The 13,853-nt window shown below is 35.4% G+C and overlaps 1 non-coding gene across 1 annotated transcript; it reads right to left on the bottom strand.

Annotated features, from left to right (window-relative positions):
- Positions 1–13,481: 13,481 nt before the first annotated feature.
- Positions 13,482–13,589, bottom strand: LOC148577697 (small nucleolar RNA R71). Its single transcript, XR_015903171.1, has one exon. It is a non-coding gene; the product is annotated as a small nucleolar RNA R71 (small nucleolar RNA).
- Positions 13,590–13,853: the final 264 nt, after the last annotated feature.

Raw genomic sequence — 13,853 nt, 5'->3', positions numbered from 1 at the left:
ATGGTAACCTCTTTCCATTCTCTTGTATATATACTTAATAAGTGATTTGAGTTACCATTATAGGTAGTTTTCTTCTTTTCTATACTCTTATACATTTTGTTTTGATTGATAGGCTGTTGTAGTGAGTTTTGATTAGTTTAGATTGTTGTTAAAGTAGGTTGCTTAAAGTGAAAGTTTTATTTGTTTTGTCTTTGAAAAATTTTCAAAAAAACTTAAAAGATTTTTGTTAAATTTGAATTTTGGTTGCTTTAGAATGTTTATAGGTTAGGAGAGTGTTAAATTCTGTTTTTATGACTTTAAAATTTTTTTTTCAATCCACGCTTAAGCACGCATGGCGCTTACGCGTGGATTGCACTTCTGCAACTCCTGGAACAAGAACCCGAGAGTTGTGCGAACATCGTGTGAGCACTGTGGGAAAAGCACAATCCACGCGTAAGCACGCATGACGCTTACGCGTGGATTGTCCCTGCTGCATCCATGCATAAGCACCCATGCATAAGCACGCATGACGCTTACGCGTGGATTGTCCCTGCTGCATCCACGCATAAGCACGCTTGATGCTTACGCGTGGATTGTCCCTGCTGCATCCATGCATAAGCACGCATGACGCTTATGCGTGGATTTGCACCCTGTTTTTCTCCTTTCTCCATCTTTCTTCTTTTCTTCTTCTTTCTTTCTACCTTTCTTTTTCTCTCTTCTTCCTTTCTTACTTTCTTCTTTTCCCTCTAAAAAAAATAAAAAAATTAAAAATAATAAAAATAAAAATAATAATAATAATAATAATAATAATAATAATAATATATAAAAAAATACATTAAAATTTTTTTTCTTTCTTCTTTTTTCTCTTCTTCCATTTTCTTCTTATTTTCATTCATTGTATTTTAATTTTGTTTTCATAGCTTGTTTTTATTTTATTTTCTAAGTTTCTCATTTTAATAATGGTGTTGAATTCTTACTCAATTCTTGAGGATTTCTTGCATTGTTTTGGTGCTTCGTGACTTGTTTAGCATTAATGGTCATATTTGTTCCACACACAAGATTAGTGCTTTAGTCCTTCCTAATTCACTATTCTTTGTTCTTGTACCTCATTATCATTGAGTTAGGATGGGGCCAAATGCTTTCGTGCTTATCACTAATCTTGTTTGTGACAATTGTTGCTTAAGCTTGATGCAACATGCTCTTCATGTTATTCACTTATACTTTGAATTTCCTCTTGCATCAAGTATTAGTTGATTTGCCCTGTGCCTATATTGCTTTCTCACTCACATGCATAGCTAACATGTAGTGATAACTCTACTCTTATTTGGCATTAGCCCCCGCCTATGTTCTATTTGGTTTGATATTTTTGTTATGGGCTTAATTTTCTTTCTTTTTCTTTCCTTTTAGGTTGGCCACCAAGAAGGAAAGCATTGGAAAGGCTTCTAAATGAGGCAACAAACAAGTCTACCCGCACAATCTTTTGAGGAAGCTCATCAGTTGTAGCAATCCGTCCACCTTGCTCTTCTTTGTATACACCAAGGACGGTGGAATCTTCAAGTGTGGGGAGGTCGTCTGACCGATATCCATGGGTAACAATTTCCTTTTTCAACACCAATTCTTGATTTCCTTTGTTAGTTAGTTGTTGCATTACATGATAGGTTGCATGTTAGTTAGAATTTGTACATATTTTACCATTTATTTTTATGTTAGGACTACTTGGTTAGGGTGATGATTTCTCTTCCAAGAAAAATTGTTTTAGGGCACCCTACCAATTTGAAAAAAAAATTCTGTTAAACTTGCTTGAAGAATTTATTTTGGAACATGGTTTTTGAGCTAAGAACACAAGCATGTGAGTTTTGAGCCTTATAGTGTGGTTACATCTTATAACCACTTATTTTCATTCTTGTGTGCATCATTCTCTTTCTATGATCGTAATCTTTGATTTGTTTGATTCTTTATGTCCATTATTCCATGTATACATGCATTTATATGATTGAGGTCATTATTTCATTTAGCTCACTTACCCAAATAGCCTACCTTTCATCAACCATTGTTAGCCAATTTTGAGCCTATTCAATCCCTTTTGTTCTTAATATTAGCACATCACTACCCCTAAGTGAAAAACAACAAATGTCCCTTAATTTGGATCTTTAATTAGCTTAGGCTAGTGAGGTTGTGTATCATTTGGGTATGTGAAACTTGGGACATTGGTTGAGGTAAAAGTATAATTTGTATTTTTATTGAAAATCATGGGATTGGGTACATGCTTATGCATTAAATATGTAAAAACCATATGCATTGATACGTTTGTATATACTTTTATGGAAAAAAATGAAAAAAAATGTAGAAAAAGAAATAGAAAAATAAAAGAAAGAAAAATATATGAAAAAAGAAAAAAAAGAGGCAATAAAAAGGGGACAAAAATGCCCCAAAGTAAAGTAATAATAACAATGCATATGGAATGTGAATTAAAAAGAATGCATGAGTATGTGAAAAGTGAGAATCATGGGTAGCTAGGTATTGTATTGGAATTGTATAGGTTGTTATATGTGTTTGGTGAGAGCTTAGGTTAATCAAAGATTAAAATTTCAAGCTCACTTAACCATATGCATCCCTACCTTGACCTTAGCCCCATTACAACCTATGAATAAGACCTCATGATAAATGTATGCATGCATCGAATAATTGTTGATTGTTAGAAGAAAAACAAATCATGGAAAGCATGATTAGAAGAGAATTGAGTGATCGACCCTATACACTAGAGCGACTAGAGCGGATACATGTCTGGTGAGGGTTCGATGCTCAGTTCCTTGTTCCTGGCTTTCATGAGCTTTCTTCTTGCAAGTTTATTTGAACTTCATTTTGATATTTGAATTGATAGGATTTATGAATGGTCATATGATCTTAACCCTACTTGATTATATATGTTCTTAGAGATTGATTTACTTTTAACCAAGTAGGTAGAAGCATTTTGCATTTACTTGCATGCATGTAGATAGGTTTATATAGTTTCTTTGCATTGAATAAATGCTCGTACCCTTTTTCTTGTCCTTCTTTATTCTTAGCATGAGGACATGCTTGGTTTAAGTGTAGGGAGGTTTGATAAACCCCAATTTTGTGGTTTATCTTGTGCTTAATTTAGGGGATTTTATCAACTTTTCTCACATTTATTCAATGTAATAGCATGGTTTTGTAATTCTCCCTAAATTTGTGCTTACGTGTGAAAACATGCTTTTTAGGCCTTAAAATAGCTAAATTTAATTCACTTTAATTCCATTCGTTGCCTTGATATGTTTGTTAAGTGATTTCAGGTTTAGAAGGCAAAGATTGGATTGAAGGAATGAAGAAAAAAGCATGTAAAAATGGAGAACTCATGAAGAAATGAAGGAATCACAAAGCTGTCAATCCTGACCTCTTCGTACTCAATCGATCATAACTTGAGCTACAGAGGTCCAAATGAGGCGGTTCTAGTTGTGTTGGAAAGCTAACATTCGGGGCTTCAAAATGATATAAAATTTACCATATTTTTCTGGAATTTAGGGATGCGTACGCGTGCATCACGCGAATGCGTCAGAGGATCAGCGTGGGTCCATTTTAGCAACTCGTGGCCAGCGATTACTAGCTCATTTTGGGACCAATCCAACTCATTTTTTATGCTATTGAACCCAAGGATTGAAGGGAGGAAGGGGAAAGTAGTTATAGTTTAGTTTTTGCATCATGGTTTAGGTTAGAATTCTAGAGAGAGAAGCTCTCCCTTCTCTCTAGAATTTAGGGTAGTTTAAGTTTAATTCTCTTAGATCCAACTTTCAATTCTTGTTTTAATTTAGTTTTCCCTTTCAATTTCTTGTTGCTACATCTTTACTTTTATAGTTTTACTTGTGATTTCTTATTTTGCCCTCTTTTATGTTGATGAGCCATTGTTGGATCTTAATTTTCTTTAATGCAATTTTGTGTTTCCATACTCTTCTATGTTTATCTTCATTCCTATTGTTGATCTCTTGCTTATGATAGTTATTGGTTTTGTTGATTCTTTCATGTTTTGATGTTTACTTTTATTTCACTCTAGGTGTTTGTTAAAATGCTTTCACTAGTTTTTGGGTAGTTTTCTTTACTCTTGGCCAAGGCTAAGGGGATTGAGTGACCTTGAGTCATTGGGTCTCATTGAATTGGTGATTTGAGAACCCTTGGTGGTCAATTTGATAACCATTGATACTAGCCTACTACTAAGTCAATTTGTAGCTAGGTTAGATCCTATGGATTGATGTTAATCAAGCCATTTGATATACTTCAAGCATAGAAGTAGCCTTGATGAGCTTGGTTCCTCATAATTGTCAATATTTGGTTTGTAGACAAGGATGGTGATCTCAATTACCTATGTCTAGCCAAGAGTTCTTTCTTTTATTTTATTAGTTCTTGACATTTTACTTTCTTGTCATTTATTTTTCTTGCCAATTATAAATCAAACTCCCTTATTCCTTCATAGCCAATAATTGATCACTTCATTGCAATTCCTTGTGAGACGACCCGAAGTTCAAATACTTCGGTTAATTCTTATTTGGGGTTTGTTATTTGTGACAACCAAAATTTTTGCATGTGAGGATTCTTTGTTGGTATAGAACTATACTTGCAACAAGAATTTATTTGAGAAATTCTAGACCATTAAAGAATTCATTCATCAATAATCATTTAATTGCTTTGATGTTTAATCACTTGCATGTTTAGTTTTCACACTCTTGGTTGAGAAATTGGATCTTTGGGTGGAATTGAGTTGTGGATGTCCATTCTGCATTGTGTGAGGATTGTTAATTGGTTTGGTTTCCCTTGACTCTAAGTGACCCACTAGTGTTGACTTAGGACTTAAGGATTGGAATCAATTATGCCCTTTTGACTAATTCTCAAGTAGGATTGACTAATTAGGATTAATTCCACACAATTGCCATGTTTGTGGTCCACAACTAGGATAAGAAACCTAGATTACTCACTTCTTGCCAAGAGTCCTTTTTTTTATTATTTGATTTCTACTTCCATTGCTTTCAATTTCTTTCCTTTTAATTCCTCGCATGCTTGTTTCAATTCTTGCTATTTACATTTCTTGCTCTCTTGCTTTCATTCCCATTTCCCCATGTTCTCTCATAGCCAATGATATGACACTTCATTTGCAACTCTTAGGGAAGACGACCCGGGAGCTAAATACTCTCGGTTATAATAATTGTTTTGTATTGTGACTATCTTTTGAATTTAAATTTGATTGTTGGCCAATTGTTAGGTTGGGAACTATACTTGCAACGCCAATTCTATTTTGAGAAAATAAAATTCCTAACCCGCTTTGGGCTATCATCACTCATGCATTAAAGAAAATCTAAACTAAAAAGAAACTAATGAAAGCAGGTAAACTATCTACAATATTCACATATTCACATAACCAATATCAAGGCACACATTGCAACCATTCCCCGGCAACGACGCCAAAGATTTGATGGTGAGATTTATCATCAGTCTAGAACTTCATCAATAGAAAATCATGTCATAGTATAGTCCTAGACCAACATATAATCCTTTTGATCAAATTTTGATATGGTTGTCACTAGTTCAACCCCAATAAAAAGTAACCGAGAGTATTAGTCTCAGGTCATCCTCAAGAGAATGGGTAAACATGTGCATCAATATTGGTTAGAATTCCAGAGTTGGGAGTCATAAACAAGAATTTAAACTACTAAAGCTTAACAAGCAAGAAATTAAAGTTCAAGAAACTAAATCAAAGCAATTAAAGCAAGGTATAAGTAATTGTAATCTAGCAATGGAACATATAAATCTATTTCTACTCTAGAACTAAGTAAACAACTAAACTAACTATGACAAGAATCAAGCAATTGGGATTTTTGGATTTCAAATATGAATTATAAAAAGGTCTATTGGCTAAGGCATAGGAATCGGGATCACTATCCTTGTCTAATAACCATGTATTGACAATTATGACGAACCAAGCTCATTAAGTCTACTTCTACAAGTGAAGTACGTCAAATGGCTTGATCAATTTCAACTCATAAGTCCTAATCCAACTACTAATTGGCTTAGTAGTAAATTAGTGTCAATGGGTATCAATTTGACCACTAAGGGTTCTCAAACCACCAAATCAATTAGACTCAATGACTCAAGGTCACCCAATTCCCTTAGCCTAGGCCAAGAGTATGGAAAACTACTCCATAATCAAAGGAAACATTTCATCAAACACATGGTATGCACTAACTAAAGACATATTTAAATTGCAAAATTAATTGAAAAATACAAGTACCCACTAATAATTATCAACAGAAAATAACTCAAATAACACTATCAATCATAGAAAACATCAATGCAATAATAGAAATTCAAAATCCACAAAGTTCATAAAATAAGAAGAAAAGGGGAAAATGACAAGAAAACACAATTCTAACACAAGATCTAAACAAAATTATAACTAGAGAACTAAAATTAAGTATTCGAAACTAGAATTAACAAGACCCAATTCAGAAATTCAACAAAGGAAGATGAAAATAAACTAAATCTAGAGAGAAGTAGGAGTTTCTCTCTCTAGAAAACAAGAACCAAAGACTAGCTAAAATTATGTGTATGGTGTGAATGAGTGAGTCCTCCTATCCCCCTTAGTCCCTTGGATCTTTTCCATGCAGAATTGAGCTCGGATTGGGCCTGGAGCCTCCCAGAAATCGCCAGCCACGATTTCATTAATGAGGTCATGTGTTGGGCGTCGCACGTGCGGCGTGCACGTCGACCATGCTTGCACGTCATCTGAGTTCTGCGAGGCACGCGTACACGTCGAGCATGCGTGTGCGTCGGTGGGGTTTCGCATCACCACGCGAGTGCGCCAGCTTATGCGCGCCAGTCTCAGCTACACACGGCCACGCGTGCGCGTCGCCCCCAATTTTCCAAAGCTTTATTCTTCATGTCCCTTCCACTTGTGAACACTTTCTTTCCATCTTCTAGGCCATTCTTGCCCTATAGATCCTGAATCCACTTAACAAACACATCACGACATCGAATGGTAATAGAAGAGGATTAAAATTTGACATTTTTAGGGTTAAAGAAGCATGTTTTAAATCTTGAAGCATAATTAGGAAACAAACACAAAAATGTACAATTTATGTGAATAAGTGTGAAAAATATCGATAAAACCCCCCAAATTCTACATAAGATAAACTCTAAAATTGGGGTTTATCAGCTATCCAGCCCATTCCAAACGCACCTGTTCCTATTTTACTCAATTTGAATGACTTAAATAAAGTTAAAAAAAAAGGAAAACTGTAAACGATAAAATGAAAAGAAATAAAATGCAAATATAGGATACTAAAAATGTTGCGTTACCCCCCTGCAACAAGCGTTTCTTTAACGTCACTAGCTTGACGGTTCATTGTTAAGGAGGAGGTTGATCATACTGATTCAATTCCTCTCTTCTTACTATAAATCTTCTCCCTGTATCCTCATAGAGTAACTCAACATGATCAAGAGAAAGGATCTGTTCAATTTATAAGGCAATGATGGATGGTGAGTTAACACCACTTTCAACCCTAGTGAGAGACCTTCAGTAGGGATCCTCTTGTGTCTCCAACCTTTGGGCACTTTCTTCCTGGGTGCTTCTTTCTGAATTGATCCAACACATCCAACACCAAACTTAGGGTTGTGATGACAAGTCATCTTATACTAATTTTACAAGCATTTTTCATTAGTTTTATTATGTTTTATGCACTTTCATGAACGATACGTAAGTAATTGGAGTAGATTTTCATGGTTATCTTGAATCAATCAAACATCATGTTTTCTGCACAAAATCATAGGTTTTATGCTAGAATTAATTCAATTTATAAATGATGCGAATATCTAGTGATTTTGGTGGAGCTTTGATTAGTTGTTTGGTTGCTTGTAGGTGAAGAAATGGTGGAAGGAGGAATTTTTGTCACACTTTTGAAGTTTGAGCACGCTTTGGACCTTAGGGCACGCTTTAAAAAGTGTGGCCCATGAAAATAAAGCGTGGCGCATCCAAGCTCTCAAGGAGCGCTCAAAGTTGCAAACTGAGCGCCCAAGAGGAAGCACCAAATGGTGCAGCACAAGCAATGGGTAGCGTTTGAAATTGTGAGCGCTACGCTCACATTCCTTACCTTTTTCGTGCCCTTTTAGTAAGGAAGCAAGGCACACAAGGCCAAGCAACAAAGGCCAGGAGTAGCGCTCAAAAACTCAAGCGCAGCGCTCCCTTTTGTTTACTTTTTCGTGGAGCTTGGCAGGAAAGCAAGGCACACAAGGCCAAGCAACACAAGGAGACGCAATGCTCACACCAAGGCTCGAAGAGGGGAACCAAGCAAAGTCCAGGAGTAGCGCTCAAAGATTCGAGTGTAGCGCTCTCTTTTGCTCACTTTTTCGAGCTCTTTTGGAACCAAGAAAGCCAAGCATGCACAAACCAAGGCTAAGCCTCATGTAGTGCTCAAAGAGTGAGCAGAACGCTCACAAAGTAAACGCTAGTCCAAGGAGCAATTGCAACCAAGCCTCACCAACAAAGAATGAAAGTAACGCTCACTATACCAAACGGAGCGCTCCCCTGGAAGGTTCCCACACACCAAACCAACTTGAACCGAAACCAAACCGGACCGATCCTTCTTCAAATCCATTTTTCCTTCAAGGCCAACTTTGAAAAGCCCACTCCAAGCTTTGAAGATCATAATAGAAAGTGTATAAATAGGATTAAGTTTGATTTGTAGAGGACCTTTAGCTCATTTTTAGTTTTCACTTTTAATTTTCAATTGTTTTGAATTTGGGATTTGGGAATTGGATCTGGTTTTCTTTCTGCATTTTATTTCTTCTGCAACTTCTACTTTTCTGTTTTGGATCTTGAATTGGGATTGAAGGGTTCCATTGATTCTAATTCTGAGAATCATCTCTTACTCTTCTTCTCAATTGATCTAAGGATTAGATCTTAATCTTCTCTTCTATTTTCATCTTCGTTTTCTTCTGCAATTTCATTTCTGTTTGATCAAGGGAGTAATTGAGATCTAGATCTGATTGCTAATCTCATTGCTCTTCTTCGATCTTCAATTTCTCTTTTAGAATTCCACAATTGATTTAAGTTTCTTGCTAATTTGTTTCTTCAAGCAATTTTACATTTCTGTTCTTGCTACTGAGATCCAGATTTGAAGTCTTGCATCTCCGAGCTTTCTGATTTACTTTAATTTGTAATTTCTTGTTCAATTCCAAGTCCCAGCACCCAAATCCTTTTACTCTTCGGTGTGCAAAATCGTGATCATTCCTTCCTTGGTAACGGCGCTAAAAACTCAATACGCACGTTCATGTTCTTAATTCTATTTCACAACTTCGTACAACTAACCAGCAAGTGCACTGGGTCGTCCAAGTAATAAACTGATGAGCGGATAATTTATACGCTTTTTGGCATTGTTTTTAGTATGTTTTTAGTAGAATCTAGTTACTTTTAGGGATATTTTCATTAGTTTTTATGCTAAATTCACATTTCTGGACTTTACTATGAGTTTGTGTGTTTTTCTGTGATTTCAAGTATTTTCTGGCTGAAATTGAGGGACTTGAGCAAAAGTCAGATTCAGAGGTTGAAGAAGGACTGCTGATGCTGTTGGATTCTGACCTCCCTGCACTCAAAGTGGATTTTCTGGAGCTACAGAACTCAAAATGGCGCGCTTCCAATTGTGTTGGAAAGTAGACATCCAGGGCTTTCCAGCCACATATAATAGTCTATACTTTGGACGCGTTTAGATGACGTAAAAGGGCATTGAACGCCAGTTCTACGCTGCTGTCTGGAGTTAAACGCCAGAAACACGTCACAAACCAGAGTTGAACGCCAGAAACACGTTACAACCTGGCGTTCAACTCTAGAAAGAGCCTCTGCACTTGTAACATTCAAGCTCAGCCCAAGCACATACCAAGTGGGTCCCGGAAGTGGATTTATGCATCAATTACTTACTTCTGTAAACCCTGGTAGCTAGTTTATTATAAATAGAACTTTTTACTATTGTATTAGACATCTTGGGACGTCTGGTTCTTAGATCATGTGGGCTGGCCATTCGGCCATGCCTGGACCTCTCACTTATATATTTTCAAATGGTAGAGTTTCTACACTCCATAGATTAAGGTGTGGAGCTCTGCTGTTCCTCATGAATTAATGCAAAGTACTAATGTTTTTCTATTCAACTCAACTTATTCCGCTTCTAAGATATTCATTCGCACTTCAACATGAATGTGATGAACGTGACAATCATCATCATTCCCCCACGAACGCGTGCCTGACAACCACTTCCGTTCTACCTTAGATTGGATGATTATCTCTTGGATCTCTTAATCAGAATCTTCGTGGTATAAGCTAGATTGATGGTGGCATTCATGAGAATCCGGAAAGTCTAAACCTTGTCTGTGGTATTTCGAGTAGGATTCTGGGATTGAATGACTATGACGAATTTCAAACTCGCGAGTGCTAGGCGTAGTGACAGACGCAAAAGGAGGGTGAATCCTATTCCAATATGATTGAGAACCTCAGATGATTAGCCGTGCTATGACAGAGCATTTGGACCATTTTCACAAGAGGATAGGATGCAGCCATTGACCACGGTGATGCCTCCAGACGATTAGCCATGTAGTGACAGCGCATCGGACCATTTTCCAGAGATGATCAAAAGTAGCCATTGCCAATGGTGATGTCCTTACATAAAGCCAGCCATAGAAAGGAGTAAGACTGATTGGATGAAGACAGCAGAAAAGCAGAGGTTCAGAGGAACGAAAGCATCTCTATGCGTTTATCTGAAATTCTCACTAATGATTTACATAAGTATTTCTATCCTTATTTTATTATTTATTTTCGAAAACTCCATGACTATTTTATATCCGCCTGACTGAGATTTACAAGGTGACCATAGCTTGTTTCATACCAACAATCTCCGTGGGATCGACCCTTACTCACGTAAGGTTTATTACTTGGACGACCCAGTGCACTTGCTGGTTAGTTGTATCGAAGTTGTGAATGAAAAACAATTTATTAAGACGTGCGTACAGAGTTTTTGGCACCGTTGCCTGAGATCACAATTTTGTGCACCAAGTTTTTGGCGCCGTTGCCGGGGATTGTTCGAGTTTGGACAACTGACGGTTCATCTTGTTACTCAGATTAGGTAATTTTCTTTTTGTTTTATTTTCAAAATTTTTCAAAAAATCTTTCAAAAATTTCTCCTTTGTTTTCGAAAAAAAAAATTTTTTTTTAAATAAATGTTTTCAAAAATATATTTTTCTTCAGAATTTTTAAGAATGAATTCTAGTGTTTCATGATGATTTGTTGAATCCTGGCTGGCTGTAAGCCATGTCTAATCTGTTGGACTGGGGTTTCAACTTATCATTACAAGAGCTTGTTGATTCTCACACACTTAGTTGCTCTATACATGGAAAGTATCAATATCTTCTAAAGCTTGGCTGGCTATTAAGCCATGTCTAACCCTCAGATTGGAGCTTTAGACTAAGAACACAAGATTCCTGGAATTCATACTAAAAATTTTGGAATCCTTATTTTTTTCTTTTTCACATTAATTTTCCAAAAAAAAATACCAAAAAAATTAGAAAATCATAAAAATCAAAAATATTTTGTGTTTTTTGTTTGAGTCTTGAGTCAGATTTTAAGTTTGGTGTCAATTGCATGTTCATCTTGCATTTTTCGAAAAAATCATGCATTCATAGTGTTCTTCATGATCTTCAAGTTGTTCTTGGTAAATCTTCTTGTTTGATCTTGATATTTTCTTGTTTTGTGTCTTTTCTTGTTTTTCATATGTATTCTTGCATCCATAGAGTCTAAACATGAAAGATTTCTAAGTTTGGTGTCTTGCATGTTTTCTTTGCATATAAAATTTTTCAAAAATAAGTTCTTGATGTTCATCTTGACATTCAAAGTGTTCTTGGTGTTCATCTTGACATTCATAGTGTTCTTGCATTCATCACATACTTTGATCCAAAATTTTCATGCATTGCATCATTTTTCATGTTTTTCTCTTTCATCATTAAAAATTCAAAAATTAAAAAAATATCTTTCCCTTTTTCACTCATAAATTCAAAAATTTGAGTTGACTTTTTCAAAAATTTTTAAAATCTAGTTGATTTTATGAGTCAAATCAAAATTTTCAATTTAAAAATCTTATTTTTTTCAAAATCTTTTTCAAAAAATCAAATCTTTTTCAATTTTCTTGGTTATTTTCGAAAATTTTAAAAATATTTTTCAAAAATCTTTTTCTTATCTTTATCTCCTAATTTTCGAAAATAACATCATCAATTAATGTTTTGATTCAAAAATTTCAAGTTTGTTACTTACTTGTTAAGAAAGATTCAAACTTTAAGTTCTAGAATCATATATTGTGATTTCTTGTGAATCAAGTCATTAATTGAGATTTTAAAAATCAAATCTTTTTCAAAACTAATTTCAATCATATCTTTTTCAAAAATTTGATTTTAAAATATCTTTTCTAACTTCTTATCTTCTTATCTTTTCAAAAAAATTGATTTTCAAATTTGTTTCAACTAACTAACTAACTTTTGTTTGTTTCTTATCTTTTTCAAAACTACCTAACTAACTCTCTCTCTCTCTAATTTTCGAAAATATCTCCCTCTTTTTCAAAATTTCTTTTTAATTAACTAATTATTTTAATTTTTGATTTTCGAAAATTACTAACCTTTTTCAAAAACTATTTTCGAAAATCACTAACTCTTTTTCAAAAATAATTTTCGAAAATTCTCTCTCTCTCATATCATTCTATTTACTTATTCATCTACTAACACTTCTCTTCATCTCACATCTCTGCTCCCCTTACCTTTGTGTTTCTTTCTTTACATTACATTCTTTTCTTCTTCTTTTCTTCTACTCACATAGGGACCTCTATACTGTGGTAAAAAGGATCCCTATTATTATTATTTTTCTGTTCCCTCTTTTTCATATGAGCAGGAGCAAAGACAAGAATATTCTTGTTGAAGCAGATCCAGAACCTGAAAGGACTCTGAAGAGGAAACTAAAAGAAGCTAAATTACAACAATCCAGCAAGCACCTTTCAGAATGTTTTGAACAGGAAGAGGAGATGGCAGCTGAAAATAATAATAATGCAAGGAGGATGCTTGGTGACTTTACTGCACCTAATTCCAATTTACATGGAAGAAGCATCTCCATCCCCACCATTGGAGCAAACAATTTTGAGCTGAAACCTTAATTAGTTTCTCTGATGCAGCAGAACTGCAAGTTTCATGGACTTCCATCTGAAGATCCTTTTCAGTTCTTAACTAAATTTTTGCAAATCTGTGATACTGTTAAGACTAATGGAGTAGATCCTGAAGTCTACAGGCTCATGCTTTTCCCTTTTGCTCTAAGAGACAGAGCTAGAGTGTGGTTGAACTCTCAACCCAAAGATAGCCTGAACTCTTGGGATAAGCTGGTCACGGCTTTCTTAGCCAAGTTCTTTCCTCCTCAAAAGCTGAGCAAGCTTAGAGTGGATGTTCAAACCTTTAGACAGAAAGAAGGTGAATCCCTCTATGAAGCTTGGGAAAGATACAAGCAACTGACCAAAAAGTGTCCTTCTAACATGCTTTCAAAATGCACCATCCTGGATATATTCTATGATGGTCTATCTGAATTAGCTAAAATGTCATTGGATACTTCTGCAGGTGGATGCATTCACCTAAAGATAACACCTGCAGAAGCTCAAGAACTCATTGACATGGTTGCTAATAACCAGTTTATGTACACCTCTAAAAGGAATCCTGTGAATAATGGGACGCCTATGAAGAAGGGAGTTCTTGAAATTGATACTCTGAATGCTATATTAGCTCAGAATAAAATATTGACTCAGCAA

The sequence above is a fragment of the Arachis ipaensis genome, chromosome B1, assembly GCF_059453495.1.
Source record: "Arachis ipaensis isolate K30076 ecotype BB chromosome B1, ASM5945349v1, whole genome shotgun sequence".
Taxonomy (NCBI): Eukaryota; Viridiplantae; Streptophyta; class Magnoliopsida; order Fabales; family Fabaceae; genus Arachis; species Arachis ipaensis.
Note: the sequence above shows the minus strand (reverse complement) of the source record. Positions and strands in the feature narration are given on the sequence as shown.